Source organism: Bison bison, unplaced genomic scaffold, assembly GCF_000754665.1.
Source record: "Bison bison bison isolate TAMUID 2011002044 unplaced genomic scaffold, Bison_UMD1.0 scf7180017864172, whole genome shotgun sequence".
Taxonomy (NCBI): Eukaryota; Metazoa; Chordata; class Mammalia; order Artiodactyla; family Bovidae; genus Bison; species Bison bison.
The window spans coordinates 248,622-269,990 of record NW_011494744.1 but is presented as its reverse complement, the minus strand read 5'-3'; the positions used below and the strand labels follow the sequence as shown (position 1 = coordinate 269,990).

The following is a 21,369-nucleotide window of genomic DNA, read 5'->3' as shown; positions in this document are numbered from 1 at the left end:
TTTGATTTATCATGTGTTGGTGTTATATCATTAATAGTAATAAGTGTACCACACTGGTGTGGGGTGCTGGTGGTGGGACAGGCTGTGTGTGTGTGTTACTCAGTCATGTCCGACTCTTTGCGACTCCATGGACTGTAGCCCACCAGGCTCCTCTGTCCACGTGATTCTCCAGGCAAGAACACTGGAGTGGGTTGCCATTTCCTTCTCCAACTACGTATTGTGTAATTCTAACTCTGTAACATTCTAGAAAATTATGGAGACAATACAAGATCAGTGGTTTCCAGGGGCTTGGGAAGGAGGGACAGATAGATGGAGCACAGAGAACTTTCAGGTGAAATCATTTTGTGTAATACTTTAATGGTGGATACATGCTCATGCTACATTTGTCAAAATCCATAGAATGTGCAAAATTAAGAGTGAACCCTAATATAATCTGTGAACTTTGATTTATCATGTGTTGGTGTTATATCATTAATAGTAATAAGTGTACCACACTGGTGTGGGTTGCTGGTGGTGGGACAGGTTCTGTGTGTGTGAGTATGTGTGACCACTGTATACTTTTCTGCTTAGTTTTACTGTGAACCTAAAACTGCTGTTAAAATTCTATTCTTTAAAAAGAAAACCCCTAACCCACAACTCCAGCCAACCTGAAGTTTGCATAACTCTGTGACAGTAGAGGACTTAATATTTATGCTCTCTTAATCATTTGGACAAGAGGAATGCTATTTGATGTGAGATGTTATTGAACTGGGAGTTGAAAAACAGATTCTAACCGAAGGCCTTGTAAGAATGTGGTGAGGACACTTTATCCACTGTCATTAATTGCTCATTAAAATAAAGGCTAGATTAACTGATCTCAGAGTACTTTCAGCCTTTAAATTATCTTTGACTCTTTTACTCTATAAAAAGAAATGGCTTTAACAGAAGGAATGTTAAGCAGAGCAAGCACACTGATTTCTCAAGGAATAAAATTGCTCTAAAGAAACTGACTGAATTTATTTCATCCAAATTTAGGTAGAGTTTAGACCTCTGTAAGTTAGGCACAAGTTACTACTTCTCCTTCTTTTCTGGTTGAAAGGTACACCATGTCTCATACTCATTCAAGTTTATAGGTTACAAAAATAAACTTTCCTGACCCCTACTTTAATCAGCTGGTGCAGTATTCATTAACTCAATTGACATATTTGAAAATTCATTGACTAGGATGAGTCACAGAATATTGAATCATGGTACATATGCAGCAAGTGTGGTGACCCTGGTGAACTGAATGTTTGCTTGGAGATGTGGGTTCCAGTCTCAACTCGACCACCTGTGGGTGCCGTGTCCTTAGCATAGGAACTGAATCTCCAAGGCCCATCCATGAATTGGAAATAATTTTACCTTTGGGAAAGGTAATTGAGATAATCATAAGAGATATTATGGTGTGAAAATTCTCTGTTTAATGTAAATAAGATATGAATCCATGTAAACATGAGGAATAAAACATTTTGTAATTAGCTCTTGGTGGTTTAGTCGCTAAGTCATGTTTGACTTTTGAGACCCCGTGGACTGTAGCCCACCAGGCTTCTCTGTTCATGGGATTTCCCAGGCAAGACTACTGGAGTGAGTTGCCATTTCCTTCTCTAGGGGATCTTACTGACCCAGGGATCCAACCTGGGTCTCCTGCACTGCAGGCAGATTCTTTATCGACTGAGCTACCAGGGAATTCCCAGGTATTAGCTTTTAATAAAAACTTGTTTTGCCTTACTAAAAGAGTTTAGGGATAACTTCACTAATCAATTTTGAGCAAATATGGTATGTTGTAGAACACGTTTGTAAAGCATCGTCATTGTGATCTAGTGATGTTTACCTTTCCAGTGGTATTTAGATCTTCATGACAACTGTCATCTCCTGTTCTGGTGTGCATGTTATAGTGGTTCCACACTGTAGGTCTGTTTAATGAAGTCCTTGCCTCCCATCCTCCACTGAATCCATATGTGTTGTTCTGTGTAAAATCTCCCTTCCTTGCTGTTGATGACAAATTGAAATTATAATGGAGTAATCACAGGATTCCCAGGTGACTTAGTGGTAAAGAATCCACCTGCCAATGCAGGAAATGCAGGAGACACAGGTTCAATCCCTGGGTCAGGAAGACCCCCCTGGAGGAGGAAATGGCAACCCATTCCAATATTTTTGCCTAGGAAATCCCATGGACAGAGGAGCCTGGTGGGCTGCAGTCCATGGGGTCACAAAAGAGTTGGACATGACTTAGTGACTGAACACAATCACAATTCAGGCATATAAAAACAGGAGGCAATTGCGGATCTGGTCTCCAACATGTCTCTGCACCTCTGAGAACTTGAAATCCCTTTGACCTGTACCAGACCCAAGGACAGGATCAGCCCTGTTCATAGCAACACCTGCCAGCTGCACCCTTATGTTCTAAAGGTCTTCCCTTGTAATTGTGCAACTGTTTCTGAGCCCAACCAATGTTTATGTAGCAGAAACTTTTACCCATTGCCATATCCAATTATGATTCTTGATAAGTAACTCATGTGTCTAACCGTACTCTTGCAATCTTCCCCTTTATAAGTCTCCACCATTTTGTAGTCCAGTGCAACTCAATTCAAGTGCTTCTTGAGCCTGTGTCTTCTGGGCTACAGTCCTAACAAACCCTCAGTGGACACCTTTTTATTTCAATCAGGTCTTTTCTAAAATTTTGGTTAGCACTGTGCAAACTTCATTCTGTTGCTTCTGACAAAGACAGACTTCAAAAGGCAACAGAAGCAATTGTGTCTGGAAGCAGCTGGGAGGCTGGAGTCATAGTTTCTCAAGCTTTCCCTGCTAAATTCTTGAGATTGGCTCTTCCCTCAGTTACTTGAGTAAGTTTTACCTCTGCAATGATGGAAAGGGGAGAATACCTATTTTTGATTTCTTGTTTTGAGAATCTGTGACTCTTTTTTCCTTGGACTCAAGTAGGAGACATCTGTTTAATGTGAAGCCTGTTACTTTGTGGTCAGTGGGGTATATATTCAGAGTAATGTATATGGGGATAGTGGAAGAAACTTTCACATATTCAGGTATGGGAAGTCATTCTGGCTTATACATGATTTGACATGAACTTTATGATAACTAGAACAGCCTGTCTTATGGTCTGTTTTCATACCTTGTATATCTGCTTTAACTCTCAAAGAGTGCATTATCCAGATGTAAAGAATGTCCACTTTGAAGATAGGGATACAACGCCTCCCTTCAAATGTCATCAAAGTTAAGGCTCTCTTCCCAGATGCCAAAGTCATACTAACTCTCTGAGCAAGTGCTGATCTGTCTCTTTTGAAACTTTGAAGGAATGTTCCCATGTCATGTTTGATGTGTATTTTTTTTTTTTTGATAAGTTGTAAAACTGTACTGAAAACCATGCTTCTCTAGAGCTATTTTTCAGAGCTATTAAGAGGCTGTCTCTGTGGTATAGACCTCAAGTTTGCTTGAATAAAACTCTCTTCTGTTCCTTACTATAAACTGCTTATTGACTATTTGTATCCACAGGGTTTTAGCTGTCCTGCTAAATTTGTTCTTGAGGCAACTATGGTGTGAGTGCATTATAACTGATGGACATCAGAAGAACTTAAATTAAATCTTAGTTTTATTAATTATGAGCATTGTGACACAGGACAGGCTTCTTGTTCTCCCAGAATCTCTCTTTCCCCCATTTGAAAAAATACAAAATAATAAACCCTATTTCCAGTATATTTCTTTTCTTTCTTTCTTTTTTTTTTTGTGGGCAGGGGAAAATATCAAGGTAAAAGGCATGTAAATTTGCTTAGCTAATTACTTTATTTCTGTTTGGCCATTCAAATTGTTTGAATTATGTTAATGTTAACCAGAAATTCCAAGAATGGAGACCTGGTTGAAATAAACACGTGTTTAATTGAGGTTTATTAGGACTGTAGCCTAGGAGACACAAATTGAAGAAGATCTTGAATTGTGTTCTACTGGACTACGTACTGGACTACGAGGTAGGGGACGCTTAACAACGTAAAAAACACAAGGTTACATAAATTATTTGTCAAGAACTGGGATTGGAGCTGCATGGATTAATGGTTAAGCAAGGGTAGGTTGAGGTTCAAAATGATTACAGAATGGAGTGTGTGGGTACTTGAAACTACAAGGCGGCAGCTGCTGCTGCTGCTGCTAAGTCGCTTCAGTCGTGTCCAACTCTGTGCGACCCCATAGACCGCAGCCCACCAGGCTCCCCCGTCCCTGGGATTCTCTAGGCAAGAACGCTGGAGTGGGTTGCCATTTCTTTCTCCAATGCATGAAAGTGAAAAGTGAAATTGAAGTCACTCAGTTGCGTCTGACCCTCAGCGACCCCATGGACTGTAGCCTTCCAGGCTCCTCCGTCCATGGGATTTTCCAGGCAAGAGTACTGGACTGGGGTGCCATTGCCTTCTCCAAGGCGGCAGCTAGCATATACTATTTTCTTTTTTTAAAAGGTGACACTTTACCCATTTAGAACACCATTTAGACAGTGTTAGTGTATTCACAACATTGTGCATTATCTAATTCCAAGATATTTTTATCACTCCAGAAAGAAATACTGCCCATTAAGCAGACACTGCCCATATATTGTTTTGAAAATGGCTAGTGGTATCCTTGAGTTTGATACAGTTCTGAAAATTCAGATTCTCAGATATGCAGAAATATGTCTGAAACCATATCCACTATGGCGACCCATTTCCATTCTGGTGGCCAGGACTATAGTTAACTTCATTTTGATTTTTAAATTATCTTAACTATGTCATCATTAGCTGTTTTATGTATAGGCAGCTGTAATGTTAGTATAGTACATTAAAATATTTTAAAATCTTGCATATTCAAGGACAAATTAGATTTTTAGATACATGTGTATATTAGATAGTGTTAGATATAACATTACAAGATACTCTTTAAAATATAAAAAACATAGAATACACTGATATTCCTCAAAATCATAAATTCCCAACTGGTCGTTGACTCCAGTCCAGAGTATTGAGCCTTTTTTGGCATCAAACTATTTATGTCAATAATTCTCAATCCTGGTTGTGTGTTAGAACCACTTAATTTTTTAATTAGCAATACCTGGACCCCAACCCAGTACAAATAAACCAGAATCTCTAGAGTCATCATTGGACACAGAGAAAACAAGTCCAAAGAACAGTTTGTTTTTGTTTTTGTCAGAGTGGCTAAATCCCACAGAATATAGAGTACAAAGTGGGTATAATTGATTGATCTCTTTACAGGTGCAAATTGAATTAGCAGAGACTGTTATAAAAGCTTTACATTTCAGGCTCACAATCTTCAGAATGAGAAGAGAAGGTGTCGATGGATCTGGCTGTGGTCCTGGTGCTCTATTTCTCCTGTCTGCTTCTCCTGTCCCTCTGGAAACAGAGCTCTGGGAAAGGGAAGCTCCTGCCCGGACCTACTCCTCTCCCAATTCTTGGAAATACCCTACAGTTAGATGTTAATGACATCAGCAAATCCTTAAGCAATGTAAGTAGGTTTTATGCTCCTCCAGTGGCTAGCAAACAGTAAGTAAATTAAGCCCAGTTATGACACTAATGGGCTGCCCTGGGGTTTCCCAGGTGGTGCTAGTGGTAAAGAACCCGCCTGTCAATTCAGGAGACTTAAGAGACTCAGGTTTGATCCCTGGTTGGGAAGATCCCCTGGAGGAAGGCACCGCAACCCACCCCAGTGTTCTTGCCTGGAGGATCCCATGGACAGAGGAGGCTACAGTCCATAGGGTTACAAAGAGTTGGACACGACTGAAGCAACTTAGCATGCATGCACGGTGGCTCAGAGAGTAAAGAATCTGCTTACAATGTGGGACACCAAGGTTCGATCCCATCCCTGGGTCAGGAAGATCCCCTGAAGAAGGGAATGGCTACCCATTCCAGTATTCTTGTCAGGAGAATTCCATGGACTGAGGAGCTTGGCAGGCTATAGTCCATGGGGTCGCAAAGGGTTGGTCATGACTGACTGATACGCCAGTCAATCCTAAAGGAAATCAGTCCTGAATATTCATTGGAAGCTGAAACTCCAATACTTTGGCCACCTGATGTGAAGAACTGACTCACTGGAAAAGACCCTGATGCTGGGAAAGATTGAAAGCAGAAGGAGAAGGGGATAACAGACGATGAAATGGGTTGGATGGCATCACCAACTTGATGGATATGAGTTTGAGCAAGCTCTGGGAATTGCTGATGGACAGGGAAGCCTGGTGTGCTGCAGTCCTTGGGGTCGCAAAGAGTTGGACATGAATGAGCAACTGAACTGAGCTGACTAACACACACATATGATACTAATACATATTTCTGGGGGCACATTGTCAAAATAGGTCCTTGTGTAGCAAATTAGTCCCTGTAAATACTGTTACTTTTCTTGCCTTTTCAGGTATGTCATTGTCATAAATAGAGGGACAAAGTAGAGTTTGTGAGTAGAGAAATGTTTAGCTCTTTGTATGGTTGAAATAAAAGTGTCAAAAGCTGGGAGTATTGCTTCCCTTCTTTGTTTCATAGCCATTTGCTATGATTTGGGACAGAAGGTAAATGGTAAGTGAAGTGTTTTGTGATTTAAGATTTTCTTCCAGAAGTCATATACTATATAAGCTATGTGTTTCCTTCAGATGGCCAGAAAAATAGGACTTTTCTGAAAAAGGGCATTGTGCTTGAGGTTAAGAAATTAGCTTGGAATCAGAGCCAGCATGAGTGAATGAAAGAAAAAGTTGTCAGTCAGGGCCCAGTTGGTGGTAAGAGCATTGATTTACATTCTTGAGGAAGCTGGTGTCTGTACCCTGTGAATGCTGCAGTCTGGAAGAAGTTGTTCTTCCATGAGATGCTGCATGTCCTGGCACTGTCTCTATGATGCTTCTGTTGTTTCTGTTTTACTAATACCAGTGGATCTCAAACTGTGCTGGGCATTAGAGTTATCTGCACTTATTTTTTAAAATACAGATTTCTAATATTCATCTTTGGGCTACAGAATCAGAATTCTAATGACTGCCCTGTGGTGATTCTGAAGCAGGCAGGTGGCTGTTGGTTTAAAGGTGGGCCTGGAGGGTTGATACATTGCTCAAGAATCAGAGATTGATAAGAAGGGTTTCAAATTTGAATCTTCTATATATATCCATGGAACTCTGGAAATGAAATCCTCAACCTCAGTTTCCTTATTTATAAGTTGGGGCAAATAAACCTGCTGATGGTGTTGATATGTGGATTAATTACAATCTGTGTACCAGTTACTTGAGTCCCATCTAAGTGGAAACTGTAACAATTACTATAATACTTATGTATTCAGAAATATGTTAGGCTGTTTGTAGAAGAATAGAAATGTAAAAGTGTGATGATAATATATTCTGAGTCAGGTATTATATTTTATCAAGTTGTGACCTATTTTGCTATTACATGCACCTCCTTTCCCAGCTCTCAGAAGTCTGTGGCCCTGTGTTCACTGTGTATTTTGGCATGAAGCCCACCGTGGTGTTGTATGGATATGAAGCAGTGAAGGAAACTCTGATTTGGGAGAAGAGTTCTCTGGAAGAGGCAGTCTCCCATTGCCTGAAAGAATTAGTGAAGGCCATGGTAGGTGTACTTGTGTGTGTGTTCAGCATTGGCATTGGGGGTGGAGAGGGTAGATTAGAGGAATTTGAAGAACCTGGCAGCAGATGTTGGTCTACCTGAAAGGCTGCCAACTGTAAGCTCACTCCTCCTTGCCTAGGGCCTCCCTCCTAGTTTCTGTTTCTCCTCCCGGCAGGAATCCTCTTCAGCAGCGGGAAGAGATGGAAGGAGACCAGGCGCTTCTCCCTCATGACGCTGCGGAATTTCAGGATGGGGGAGTAGAGCGTCGAGGACCGCGTTCAAGAGGAAGCGCGCTGCCTGGTGGAGGAGCTGCGAAAAACCAACGGTGGGTGATTCTGTGCTCTGTAACTCTGACCTTAACAGACTGCTGTCTTCTCTGTTGACATCCTTGGAAACATTTCAGGAGAGGCCACATCTTTCACATGGGTTGTGGTTGTCAGCCCTTCTGTGGAGGGAGAAGTGTGAAGAAGAGAAAGCCAAGGGAGGTTTTGTGTATCTGTGCTTGTCATATGTGTACTCCCATAACTGTGCATACAGTGTGGATATTGGTTATTTAATTGTAATCCTGAACTTCTTTTCAAGTCAGAAGTCACAAGGAATGGTTTTGAATTACTTCCTGAAAGCATTAGATAACATTGTTTTACCATAGCATAAATGTGGTTGTCTATATCAGAGCCTTTCAGCAGGGAATATTTGTTAAGTGGACAGGGTTGGAATGACCTCATCATGCTCTTATGTAGCATGAAACGTGTGACTTGTATATTATGTAATTGAACTATATTTATATATTAAGCATCACAGATGCATCTGAGAGCCCAGGCCTGTAGTTCTGACCAAGAGTAATACTGTCTATGGTTTTATTTTCTTAGGCATATCTTAGCACAGTTCTTATCAATTTTGATTTCTCTGTGCAGATGGTACCATTTAAAAATATCAGCTTTCATTATTTCTTGTTACTTAATACTTAGTATACTGATTTATATATACAGTTATTTATAAATTTTGAATAAATACTTGCTGCATCATAATTCTGCAAAATACACAAATACCAAGTTGGAAAATGTTTGGTTTAACTCGACTTTAGGATTATCAGTAACTGCTACCTGGTGTTCTCTGAATGAAATTTGGCTTTGCTTTCAGTTTGCTAAACATTGCCCCCTCTTTACTGGATTTTGGTAACACATGTATGGTAATTATTTACTTCCCACTACTAGGTGTAATGACTTGTACAATGGTTATCACAAGGACTCTGATTTTCAGCTCATATTTCAAATTATTCTGTTTTAAAATTCTTTATTCTATATTAAATGAAAGACTTGAATTGGATTTACTGTGAATCACATATTGACAAAGAAATGCCCAAGGCTTTCAAAATTACCCTTTATCTATCTAGCCAAAATAAAAGTTGTTTTAAACTTAGATCTCTATAATTTAAAAGGGACCTGGTGTAGAAGCTCCTTAATGAAGCCTGGCATAATTCCATACCTTAACCATTTGTTCCAACATTTTACAAAAATTTGTATTAAAAAAATGATATAACATGATATCTATGATCTTAACAAATTAAGTGCACATTATAACTATGGATGGAGGTTTGTAACCTTGTACAAGAGACAGGGACCAAAATCATACCAAAGGAAAAGAAATGCAAGAAGGCAAAGTGGTTGTTTGAGGAGGCTTTAAAAATAGCTGAGGAAAGAAAAGAAGTGAAAGGCAAGGGAGAAAGGGAAAGATATACCCAACTAAATGCAGAGTTCCAGAGAATAGCAAGGGGAAATAAAAAGGCTTTCTTGAATGAACAATGCAAAGAAAGAGAGGAAAATAATAGAAGATCTCCTCAAGAAAACTGGAATGACAAGGGAACATTTCATGCAAAGATGGGTACAATAAAGGACAGAAACGGTAAGGACCTAACAGAAGCAGAAGAGATTAAGAAGAGGTAGCAAGAATACACAGAAGAACTGTACAAAAAAGGTCTTAATGACCTGAATAACCACAATGGTGTGGTCACTCACTAGAGCCAGACATCCTGGAGTGTGAAGTCAAGTGGGCCTTAGGAAGCATTACTACAAAGTTAATGGAGGTAATAGAATTCCAGCTAAGCTATTTAAAATCCTAAAGATGATTGCTGTTAAAGTGCTGCACTCGGTATATCAGTAAATTTGGAAATCTCAGCATTGGGCACAGGATTGGAAAAGGTCAGTTTTCATTCCAATCCCAAAGAAAGGCAATACCAGAGAATGTTCAGACTTCCATACAATTTCATATGCTACCAAGGTGATGCACAAAATTCTTCAAGCTAGGCTTCAGCAGTATGTGAGCTGAGAACTTCCAGATGTACAAGTTGGGTTTTGAAGAGGCAGAGGAAGGCAATCTGAAACAGATCAGATTGCCAACATTTTTTGGACCACGGAGAAGGAAGAGAGTTCCAGAAAAACATCTACGTCTTCTTTATTGACTACACTAAAGCCTTTGACTGTGTGGATCACAACAAACTATGGAAAGTTCTTAAAGAAATGGTAATACCAGACCACCTTATTCATCTCCTGAGAGACCTGTATACAGGTCAAGAAGCAATGATTAGAAGCGAAAATGGAACACGTACTGTTAAAAATTGGGAAAGGAGTACAACAAAGCTGTATATTGTCACCCTGCTTATTTAACTTCTATGCAGAGTTCGGGATTCCCTGGTGTGAATTCCAGGCTGGATGAATCACAATCTGAAATCAAGATTGCCAGGAGAAATAACAACCTCATATATGCAGATGATACCATGCTAATGGCAGAAAGTGAATTTTTGTGTAGCTATTTGAATATTGAAGATGGAAGAAAATGCAACTTTTTTGCCATGTGATGCTTTATTATTTCAAGAAAGGTAAAAACGTAACTGAAGCACAAAAAGGGTTTGTGTAGTGTTTGGAGAAGGTGCTATAATGGATCGAACATGTGAAAAATGGTTTGCAAATTTTCATGTTGGAGATTTCTTGCTGGATGATAATTCCTGATAAGGTAGATCAACTGAAGTTGATAGTGATCAATTATTGAGAACAATCCAGGTGGAAGACAGACAAAATACTCAAAATATCCAAATTAAGCATTGAAAATCATTTGCACCAGCTTGGTTATGTTAATCACATAGATGATTTGGTTCCACATAAGGTATGGGAAAAAAACCTTGACCGTATTTCCACATGCAACTCTCTACTTAAACGTAATAAAAACATTCATTTTTAAAACAAATTATGATCAGTGATGAAAAGTGGATACTGAAAAATAATGTGGAATGGAAGAGATTATGAAGCAAGCAAAATGAATCACCATCAACCACACCAAAGGCCAGTCTTCATGCAAAGAAGGTAATGTTATGTTTATGATGAAACTCTATTATGAGCTCCTTCTGGAAAACCAAACTATTAATTCCCACAAGTACTGCTTCCAGTTAGCACTTGGTGAACAATGTCTGGAATTACTCAACTGAAAATGCATAAATATCCATGTGGATAATGCAAAACCACATGTTTCTTTGATGACCAGGAAGAAACTTTTAAAGTTCGGCTGGGAAGTTCTGATTCAGCTGCCATACTCACTGGACATTGCACCTTCAGATATCAATTTATTTTGGTTTTTACAAAATTCTCTTAATGCAAAAATTTTCAGTTCCCTGGAAGACTGTAAAGGACACCTGGAACATTTTTTTGCTCAAAACCAAAAAGTTTTAGGAAGATGGAAGTATGAAGTTGCGTGAAAAATTGCAGAAGGTAGGGGAACAAATGGTGAGTATGTTGTTCAATAAAGATCTTGGTGAAAATGAAAGATGTCTTTTCTTTTTACTTCAACAAAGGAAGTTTTTGGCCAAATGGATACTTTTTGTTTTTGTAAGTTTGACTCATTTAGATACTTCATCTAAGGGGAATCATGAATCCTTTGTCCTACTGTGATGGGCTTTTTTTACTTAGTACAGTTGGCTCAAGGTTCATCTATGTTGTATCATGTGGGAAGATTTGTTTCATTTTTATGGCTGAATACTATTCCAGTATTTATATTTATATGTTTTTTTTATTCATTAATCATTGGGGGCTATTTAGATTGTTTTACCTCAACTTTTAAGGTTATGGAAATACAAATATCACTTTGAAAGTTTGCGTCAGTTCTTTTGAATAGAAACTCAGAAAGGGGATTGCTGGGTAATATGGTAATTCTAGTTTTAATTACTTGGGAAACCATCCTAGTGTTTTCCATAGGAGCTTCTGGTAATAGTATTCTACCTCCCCACCCTCACCAACAGTTGTTATTTTCTTCTCCACTCCCTCCCTCTCCTTCCTTCTATCCCTTCATCCTTCTTTTTTTTTTTTTGGATAGTGCCTATTGGCACCACACTCCAATACTCTTGCCTGGAAAATCCCACGGACGGAGGAGCCTGGTGGGCTGCAGTCCATGGGGTCACAAAGAGTTGGATACGACTGAGCGACTTCCCCTTTTCTAACAGATAGAATAGGTGATATTTCTTGCTTCTGATTTGCATTTTCTAATTTGGAGTATATATGCTGCTGCTAAGTCGCTTCAGTTGTGTCCGACTCTGTGTGACCCCATAGACGGCAGCCCACCAGGCTCCCCGGTCCCTGGGATTCTCCAGGCAAGAACACTGGAGTGGGTTTGGAGTATATATAAATCTTGACAATTTTCCCACTATTTTGTAATGCAAGTGTCAGATTTGATCCTTGATGGCTGAGGCATCCATTTCAAAGGGGCATCCAAACCTGACTGTCTCAGATAAACAGCCACAGGAGTAGATAAAGAGCTGGTTGCCTCCCCCAACTGAGTCTCCTTTGTTTTAGAGATCTTGCTTGATTTCAGTGACTGACTTTTTGAGCTACATTTTTTCCTTTTCTCTTCCTGTGCTTTAAATTCCCACTCATATATATTAAGTTCACCAATAAAGAGTATTGAATCGCATTTTCAGTTGTACACCTTAAACTAATATATTGTAACTCAGCTATACTTCAGATAAAAAAAAAAAACAGTGAGCCCTTCATTGGAAATATGATTAACTTGATTTAAATGATGGGGAAAAAATGAGAATTTATTAAAACTGTGAAATAAAATATTTCTTGCCATATTGGAGGGCAAGAAATGTCACAGCCTTCAGCGATTTTGGGCCTCCAAAAGTGAGGGCTCTCAAAAGGGACCACAATGGCTGTGATCTAACAGATGCCACCACCCCCCACGGTGATTGCTGAGGAGCTGGGAGTGTGGTGGTGGTGGTGGTGGGGGCGGGGGCGGTGGATGCAGGAAGCAGCCATTTGCCACATCTGCCACCTCTGACTGTAAACCAGGAATTAAGGATGTAAACAATCAAGAAACAGGATTTGGCTCCAGATAGCTAAAGGTGCATATAAAAGGAATGAATTCAATGAGCCCAGAGGCTTGAACCTTATGAACCACAACTCTCTCATGTTAGCTTCTCCTCTTCTGATTCTACATGTGATTCTTTCAGCCGTTCATTAAGCAAAAAATATTTTGAGGTCCCTAATTATTCTCCTTTGTATATCAGTGCTTAATTTCCTACAGGCTTTCCAGACAGATGATAGACAGCACTCATAATTTTAGTTACTAAATGGTATTTTTAAATGACCTCTTTAATTTTCACCATTTTCTCTTCAAATTAACAGTCATCTTGGGTGAAAAGGGTACAAGAAAAGGCAGCGGAAGTGAATTGAATAATAAAAAACATGTGAAAAATGTTTTTTAAATAAAAAACCCATTATTTAATTACCTGTGCTGAAATCTACTCATTTTAAATTAAAAGTGAAGTATTGATTTTATGCTTGTGGAATATTTGTTAAGGGAATTCATAGATATGATATTGTTTAAAGTTTCTAAAACAACTTTCACATGTTATCACAAACACCAAATGTTTCATCTGTATACTTCAATGGTGTCTTAAAATTGTTTCTGATTTTTTAGCCTCACCCTGCAATCCCACTTTCATCCTGTGCTGTGCTCCCTGCAATGTGATCTGCTCCATTATTTTCCAGAACCGTTTTGATTATAAAGATCAGACTTTTCTAAGTCTAATGGAAAAGTTGAATCAAAACTTTAGGATTCTGAGCTCTCCATAGGTTCAGGTGAGGCCAGGGTCCTTTCTTCTTGAGGAATTGTTGTAGGAAGGAGGACCCCTTCCACGGCCTGAAACTAGGCTCTTGTCTAACGCTCGGAAATGAATTGTCTGAGGAGACACATGTGCTGACAAAGCAAGAGATTTTATTGGCAAAGGGCACCCGGGTGGAGAGCAGTAGTGTAAGGGAACCCAGAACTGCTCTGTCAAATTGTTGTAGGAAGGGGGACCCCTTCCAGGGCCCAAAACTGGGCTCTTGTCTAACACTCAGAAATGAATTGTCCGAGGAGACACATGTGCTGACAAAGCAAGAGATTTTATTGGGAAAGGGCACCCGGGTGGAGAGCAGTAGGGTAAGGGAACCCAGGAGAACAGCTCTGCCTCGTGGCTGGAAGTCTTGGGTTTTATGGTGATGGGATTAGTTTCTGGGTGGTCTTTGGCCAATCATTCTAATTCAGAGTCTTTCCTGGTGGCGCACGCATTGCTCAGCCAAGATGGATGCTAGTGAGAGGGATTCTGGGAAGTGGACAGACATGCAGTGTCTCCTTTCAACCTTTCCCATACTTATTAGTTCCGTATTCCTTATCAAGATCTCCTGTCATAAAACAACTCATGCAAATAGTTACTATGGTGCCTGGCCAGGGTGGGCAGTTTCAGTGTGCTTCCCCTAACAAAATGGCTTGCAGTCTTGGGTTTTACGGTGATGGGATTAGTTTCCAGGTTGTCCTTAGCCAATCATTCTGCCTCAGAGTCCCTCCTGGTGGTGCATGCCTTGTTCAGCCAAGATGGATGTCAGAGAGAAGGATTCTGGGAGGTGGTCGGACAGGTTGTTGGGAAGCCCAGTACAAAATAGCCGGTTGGAGGAAGTCCTTGGGAAAATGGCGAAGGGCCAGAAATACCCCGGCTTGATATGCTCGGGCAGAAAAACATCTCCCTTCTTTGGTTATGCCTGGCGCCAAGATTTAATAATAAACATTAAGGATGTTGCTTGAGAAACGGGTTATGGGATAAGCACATGGGTCACTTAGAGCGCACTGTCCTTGAAATATTTTTACTGATTAGGTGTTAACCCTGTACGCGTTCTGCTGGCTGTATACTCTAAGCTCTTTGTTCCTGCTTCTATAAAAAGGCTTGACTACAGAAATAAACTTGTCAGTCCTTGCAAGAGACTGTCTGAGTGTCCTTCTTTCAGGTTTGTCGCTTCCAAGTCCCGGGGAGAAAATCCCCAACACAGGTGGTGTCTCCTTTTGACCTTTCCAGAACTCTTCTGGTTGGTGGAGGCTTATTAGTTCCCTGTTCCTTACCAGGAACCTCGTGTCATAAAACAGCTCATGCAAATGGTTACTATGGTGCCTGGCCAGGGTGGGCTGTTTCAATCAATGTGCTTCCCCTAACAATCATTTCTGCTGTTTTCTCCATGAGGTCCAGATCTCTATACACCAAACTGTGAGGTGAAATTGTGAAGAGTGCAGTCCTGCCTAGAGCTTAGCATCATGGAGTGCTCATCTGGGGCTGATGGTTGAGCCCTTTGATGATAGACAAGAAAATGCTTGCCCAGAAAACAGAACTGCAGTTCAGTCCTGTTGACACTGTTCAGTGGTTTTTCACACCAACTTCCAGAAACTACTTTGGTAACTTCTCCAAAGGGATGCCTGCAGCAATTGAAGGACTTCTAGGTCCTTCTGGAAAGGCTCCCATTACTCACAAGTCTTGTCATTCAATCTCCACTGTTGACTAAAAAAATATAGTTACATCTTGAAAGTAGAGAGTTATTTTATTTGGTGGGCATGGTTAGGACTCTGAGTGCGGGTGACCACATCTGAGAAAATTGCTCCAAGGAGGCAGGAGGGGGAGTCAGACTATATATATGTTTGCAACAAAGGGAGCAAGCAGTCTGAACATCAAAGATCAGATATCAAGTTAAGGAATTTAGCATTCTGTGTATGAGAAGATGCAAGCCTCTCGGATCACTGAATTCATTCCTTTCATATGCATGTCAGCTCTCTGGGGCCAAATCCGGTTTCCTTTTTCACCTGGAGGAGTGGCAGCCTCTTTGAGTTTCTTCTTGACTTCCCCCAGCTCCTCAGCAGTCATCTTGGGGGGTGGCAGCATCTGTCAGATCTCAGTTTTGGGAGCCCTCATTTACATTTGGAGGCCAGAAATCACTAATGGCTATGACATTTCTTGTTTATTGATATGGAAGGAGATACTTTAATTTCATACCACTTAGTTGCTATTTAGGGCTTTCCCGGTGGCTCATGGGTAAAGAATCCATCTGCAGTGCAGGAGATGTGAGAGATGCAGGTTCCATCCCTGGGTCAGGAAGGTGGGAATGGCAACCCACTCCAGTATTCTCACCTGGAGAATCCCATGGACAGAGGAGCCTGTCAGGCTACAGTTCATGGGGTCACAAAGTGTCAAACACAACTGAAGTAACTTAGCGCGCGCACACACACACACACACACAGTTGCTACTTAAGCACATAAGTTGACAGAAATATCTGCATTTGGTAAGGAGGAGAATATCTCCTTCAAAGGGGAGAGTGCTAGCAGAGGACAACTAGGATAGGAGGGAGATCTTGATGCTTCATTTGGCATCTTAACCTACAAGATAATTGCTTTGGGAATGACAAAATGATTGTTTTTGTGTGTATAAGAAACATAAACAAACACTACAGGCGTAGCCTGTGCTAAGCTATGTTCTACCCTCTGCCTAAGAGACATCACAGAAATCACTTAATTCCGCTGGTGCCCAGTTACTTTATCCATAAAATATTGTTGTGTTTCCTGGTTCTTTAGGATCCTTTCAGCCCTAAAATATTGATTTTATGTTTGAGTATATGAGGCAGAAGTAGAAACATCAAAGACCAGCTCTGTGTTCTTTTCAGGTTGTTTAAATTCTCTTGTCATCTACAAATGTAAATCATAGTATTTCATATCATCCTATATATCATGATGGTAAGGAAGAATTGAGGTAAAATATGAGAGAATTGAGATAAAAATGCATTTATGCAATAAACATGATATATGTGTGTAGGAAAAAATTATCATATTTGATCCATGGTCATAATTTTCTCCCTCAAATGCATCTGTCAACATATTTGTGTATGTGTTAGTCACTCAGTCATGCCCAACTCTATGTGACCCCATGGACTGTAGCCCACCAGGCTTCTCTGTCCATGGGATTCTTCAAGCAAGAATACTGGAGTGGATTGCCATGACCTCCTCCAGGGGATCTTCCCGACCCAGAGATCGAATCTAGGTCTCCTGCACTGCAAGCAGACTCCTTACCATCTGAGCCACAAGGGAAGCCTATACTCATATAAACATGATATATGAATATAGGAAAAAATTATCATATTTGATCCAGGGTCATAATTTTCTCCCTCAAATACATCTGTCAACATAGAAAATTATGTATTTGTGAAGTGAAAATTTCTCTCAATACAGAGACCATATTATATTAATATTTATACCACAGTTGTTAACCAGGGCTTGGCATATTAAATAAGTCTTCACTAAGTGTTTTTTATTTAAGAAACTACTGCTTTGTCTTCTAGATCTGCAATACTTGCCCTGCTCTCCTAGATTGTTTCCCTGGGAGTCATAACAGAGTACTTAAAAATGCTGCTTATTCACAAAATTATTTTTTGGAGCAAATAAGGAAACACCAAGCATCCCTGGACATTAACAATCCTCGAGACTTTATTGATTGTTTTCTGATCAAAATGGAGCAGGTAAAATGTTAATGACAGCTCAGTTCTTTGATTGCTTGTGCATTTTGCAATTCATTGAATAGTTTTGAATTTACTAGGAAAGTTTCAGTGATCAAGTAAGTAATGCCAATAAGCATTTTAAGTGTCTATTGTGTGCATGTATTGTATGCACTAAGCATTATGAAAGATACAGTATTTAACTTTTAAATAAATGGAAAAATTGATCTTGCTTTTTGGGTACTAGTTGGACTGTGAAGAAAGCTGAGCGCTGAAGAATTGATGCTTTTGAACTGTGGTGTTCGAGAAGACTCTTGAGAGTCCCTTGGACTGCAAGGAGGTCCAACCAGTCCTAAAGGGGATCAGTCCTGGGTGTTCATTGGAAGGACTGATGCTAAAGCTGCAGCTCCAATACTTTGGCTGCCTCATGTGAAGAGTTGACAGAGTTGACTCATTGGAAAAGACCGTGATGCTGGGAGGGATTGGGGGCAGGAGGAGAAGGGGATAACAGAGGATGAGATGGCTGGATGGCATCACCAACTCGATGGACATGAGTTTGAGTGAACTCCGGGAGTTGGTGATGGACAGGGAGGCCTGGCATGCTGTGATTCATGGGGTTTCAAAGAGTAGGACACGACTGAGTGACTGAACTGAGTTGAACTGAGTATACCCAAGAAGAGTCAGAATGACTCTTCAGGTGAAAAATAAATAATTACAAACAAGGTATAAAATACAAATATCGTAGTATAATATGAAGATGGGCATGATCTCTGCACACACTGTTTGAGGGAATGGAAGAGAATGGCTTAATCTAGCTGGACTTCTGCATGTCAGGTGGTTGAAAATAAATTTAATATGTTTGCATGAAGGAGAAGGAAAGGAATTTCAGATGGGTGAATAGTGTATATAGAGGTGCAAAGGTGTATGATGGGAAAGAGTAGGTGAATGAAAGAGAGAAGCCTTAATTGAATGTAAAGTAAAATGAATTGTCATAGATATGGAGTTCGAGGCTGGTATCTGAGACTCTGAACCCTGCACCATTAGTTGAAAAGACTGTTTTCCTCCCACGAACCATCATGGCACCTTTGTCAAAAATCAGTGGAAGGGTTTATTTGTGTAATCGCAAATCTTTTCCAATCGTCTATATGAAAATATTATACCATAACACATTATCTGTTCTTCTTAATTACCAGCATTGTATTATAGTTAGCTTTGAAATTGAGAAGTGTGAGTCCTCTAACTTTGTTGTTAATTTTTAAGAATATTTTGGCTATTCTGAGTGCCCTGAATTTTCAGACTAATTATAGGATAAACTCATCAATTTTTGCCAGGAAGACAGTAATGATTTTGATAGGGATTGTAGGAAATCTGTAGATCAGTTTGTGGAGTAATGTCATTTTAAAAAATAAGATGAAATTCACATACCATACAGTTATCCATTTAAAGTGTACAATTTAGTGGTATTTATTGCACTCACAATATTGTGTGATTACTTGCTCTCTCTAATTTCAAAACTTTTCCATCACTCTGCAGGAACATATGCTCCCAGTAAATGATCACTAACACATCTTGTGTTAACCTGTTATCTGCTTTATATCTCTATGAATTTGCCTATTATGTATATATCATATGAAAGGTCTCACAGCATTGTCCCTTTTGTTTCTAGCTCTTTCACCTAGTATAGTATTTAGGAGGTTCATCTAAGTTGCATGTATCAGTACTTTGTTATTTTCTTTTATGGATGAATAATATTGAATTTTTGCACATATTATAATTTTTTAATCCATTCATCTATTGATGGACATCTGTTCTGTTTCTTTGAGTTTTATGAATAGTGTTACTGTAAACATTTGTGTACAAGTTTTTGATGGACATTTTTCCATTTTTGTGGGGTGTATTTATAGGAGTAGAATTGATGAGCTATGTGGCAATTTTATGTCTAATTTTGAGGAACTGGCAATGCCAGGAGCCAGCATGAGGAACTCTGCCCGTGGCAAAGGTCATGAGGAAGGAGGCTCGGCATATGCAAAGGCGGGATCAAGCCTCAGGAGTCCCCCTGGAAATTCTCGAGCATCTACCCCCAAAACCAGAGTCTGACTACTTTACTGCTTTATGCTCTCACCTACACCTCTGACTTTATGGGGGGCTGTCCCCCACCACCTCTGTCTGAAAAAGAGTTAACATACAGCTCCAGTTAATAAAGTTCCTGGGTGTGACAAGAGTGTTTCAACCTACAAGCTCCTTTGGAAGTCCTCTAGCCTGCCTGAACAGGTTCTTACAGCCACATGTGATTGTTCAGAGTCTCCCAACTGTGAGAGGCATGAGATCTTCTAAACTGTATAAATACAGATTCCTTTGAGCAGTTAAAAGATTGATTAGAAATTGTATTGGTGAAGGGTTTTTCACTTGTTGGGCCAATGTTTGCTCCTAAGTTTCCATATCCCTTACCTACTGTGTCCCTGAGAGTGTATTGATTAATATAATTGATGTATAGGAATGTAAGTAGTAGCTTTAATGTTTGTAACCTTGGACCCTTGAGTTAATTCTTTTCTTGATTGAGCCCACCTCACCTTTGCCCTATAGGAATGCAGCTTTGTCCAATGCTTTTTTGGAGGCTGGTGCCTGACTTTGGAATAATCACCTTTAGAGAAAGATAAGTTTCTTAAAATGTTAACAGGCCTCCTGGCCAGAAGATGATGTAATTCACCTAAACTTTTGCATATGATAAGTTTGCAGGAAGAAAGCCTGGCTTACTGCTGACTCTACCCCTTCCTCCATTATTCTCTATGCACAACTTAAGGCATAAAAACTACTTTGGAAAATAAAGTGCGGGCCTTGTTCACCGAAACTTGGTCTCCCCATGTCATTCTTTCTCTCACCTTCTGGCTGAATTCCCATCTGGAGCGTGGAGGCTCGTCAAGCCTACTAATTATGCCTGGGCTTCTAAGATCTGTCCAGGGAGGCCTTAGTGTCTCCTCTCCTTCAGGAGAATGGGAGGATGCCTGTGGCCTACGTAGGTGATGAAAATTCCTTATTTTGGAATTTTATTAGCTTTCCACGTAAACCAAGTTATTCAGCCTCTTTTCTCCACTGAATTTTCTCACTGAGCTATCCTTATTTGATCACTCTTTATGTCTTTAACTCTATCGTATCCTGATCGCTGAAGCTGTCTCCCCTTCGAAACCCCTGGATCCTGCTGGGTCTGGCCCCCAGTATGGCAGCCTTTTCCACAGTGACTACAGTAGTCATGTTCCCACGAGCAATGTACAGGGGTCCTGTTTACCCACATAGTGGCCAATATGTATTTTATAATTTTTTGTAATTATTAAAGCTAGCCTAATTAATGTGAATACTGGCCAGAATACTGGAGTGGGTAGCCGTTTCCTTTTCTGGGGATCTTCCCAACCTAAGGTTTGAACTTAGGTCTCCCTCATTGCAGGCAGATTCTTTACCAGCTGAGTATATCAGAGAAGCCCAGTTGGTCTGGATAGTTCTTCTATTTCAATTAAAAAGTTTTTACCTGTCAGTTATACCTCAGTAAAACTTGGAAATTTTTTATGTATTTAATGTGTGTGTGCATGCATGCTCAATTGCTTTAGTTGTGTACAGCTCTTTGGGACCCTATGGACTGTAGCCCACCAGGCTTCTCTCTCCATGGGATTCTCCAGGCAAGAATACTGGAGTGGGTTGCCATGCCCTCCTCAAGGGGATCTTCCAGACCCAGGGATCGAACCTGTGTCTCCTGCATTGCAGGCAGATTCTTTACCACTGAGCCACTGGAGAAGCCCATTTAATGTGTACAATATGCTGTTTTGATACACGTATGCTGGAGGCTATGCTTAGGAGTTGAATGGGATTTTGAACTTGCTTCTCTGCCAGACTGGGCCATAAGATGAACTCTGCACTTCCTGGGTACTTGTGGCTGGGATTACTGGTAGGAAAAAATATT

At 40.2% G+C, this 21,369-nt stretch overlaps 1 pseudogene; it reads left to right on the top strand.

The window, feature by feature from the left end:
* Window positions 1–5,340: 5,340 nt before the first annotated feature.
* Window positions 5,341–21,369, top strand: part of LOC104990184 — a 31,253-nt pseudogene continuing 15,224 nt past the window's right edge.